The sequence below is a fragment of the Orycteropus afer genome, unplaced genomic scaffold (assembly GCF_000298275.1).
Source record: "Orycteropus afer afer isolate SDZICR_OR568_19922 unplaced genomic scaffold, OryAfe1.0 scaffold00022, whole genome shotgun sequence".
NCBI lineage: Eukaryota > Metazoa > Chordata > Mammalia > Tubulidentata > Orycteropodidae > Orycteropus > Orycteropus afer.
Window position 1 is genome coordinate 18,847,975 of NW_006921609.1, and position 1,931 is coordinate 18,849,905.

Consider the following 1,931-nt stretch of genomic DNA (forward strand, 5'->3'; position numbering starts at 1 on the left):
TATTCAAAAGAAAAAAAGTCACACTTGTAGAAGTTTGGGATGAGGAGAATGGTTTGACACATAGAGAATCTAAATCTGGATTTTTTTTTTCTAATTTTCCTCACTGACATTCAGCATACATGGGTGACAGATGCAAATGAAATATAAATGGTCTTATTTTCCTACTTATAATTTAAAAATTTTCATTGAACTGAAAAGAGTGGTGCAAAAAAAAATAACATTTGTTTTGGTTTGAGTTCAGAAAAACTTTTTTTGTTTTGTTTTGTTTTCTACTTGGGTTTCAGTTTCACTCTTGTGAAAATTTTGTGTTATTTTTATTTCAGGTTTTGGTTCCATTTTTGTTTGAGGCTCTCCTGTTTTCAGCTTCTGTTCCTGTGATCTTTATGTGGCATGGCATTTATCTTCCCCTGTCTGCTTGTTCAATCTTTTCTTTTCTTGTGTCTCAAAGGTAATGGCTTAAAACACTTAAAAGAGATGGCTTAAATCACTACTTCCATGGTGTTACTGCCTCAGAAACCCAAGGAGGGGTCGCTATGAGTTGGGTCCGACTCGACGACACATAACAACAATATCACTACGGAAGTAGATTGTCCAAACTTCCTTCCGAGGAGTGACTGGTGGGTTTGAACCACCAGCCTTCTGGTTAGCAGTCAAGTGCCTTAGTGATACCACCTCAGAAACCCAAGGAGGAGTTGCTAGGAGTTGGATCCGACTTGAGAGCAGTGAGTTAAAAGTTAAATACTGATATAGCCTTATTAACATAACAAAGAAAAGTCATTCTCAAGTAAGATTACAACCACAAGTGTAGTGATTTGGATTCACAACACATAATTTTGGGGACACAATTCAATCTGTAACTATGCCTATTTTCTATTTCAGAGAGATTACATCAAAACTAACTCAGAAAATATTATGTTATCAGGATCCTTCAATCTTTGCTCAGTAAAGAATATCTTACCTACATATTTCTCTTTGGTAGAAAAATGGCACCAAAAGATATCAGAATATAATTCCTTATTTGTTCAATGTTAAATGTTCCCTAATTTGGAAAAAAAATCTTTTGTGATGTGATTAAATCATGGATCTTGTGAAGGAGTTATTGTCTAATATGGGAGGTCACTGAATGCCATCACAAATATTCTTATAAGAGAGAGACAGAGGGAAATTTGTCATACACAGAAAAGAAGGCAATATGAAGACAGAATCACAAATTGAAGTGATGGGGGTCACAATTTCTTGCTTCTGGCAGCCACCAGAAGTTGGAGGAAGCAAGGAATGAGCCCTTTCGCCCTCCTTAAGTACTGCAGTTCTGCCAAAACTTTGATTTTGGCCTACTAATTCTGGTTTTGAATTCTGGCTTTCAGAACTGTGAGAAGATACATTTCTGTGGTCTTAAGCCACCTGGTTTGTAGTAACTTGTTAAAGCAGCCATAAGAAATTAGTACACTATTCAAGAATTAACAGGGGGCAAAGTTATGATAACTTCTTTTGCAAAGTCAACCACCCTGATGAAGTGAGTTATTGAACCTGTAGGTGGGACCATGGTCCTGAAGGACATCAAGCTCAATTGGTATAGCATACTACACATAAACATTTTTCTATATCCTACTTTGGTGAGTAGCAACGAGGGGCTTAAAACCTTGTAAGCAGCCATCTACGTGAAACAATTTTGGTCTCTCCATGTCTGAAGCAAAAACGAATGAAGAAAACCAAAGATACATGGAAACAATCCAAGGGAGAAGTGCACCATGAGAACATCAGACTACATGACCATGAGACCAGAAGAACTAGATGGTGCCCAGCTACCATTGTCAACCACTCAGAAAAGGATTAGTCCAGAAGATCCTGGATAGAGTGGAAAAACAATGTGGAATAAAACTCAAAATCCTAAATAAGACCAAGTTTAGTGGTCTGAAAGACCCTGGTGAAAC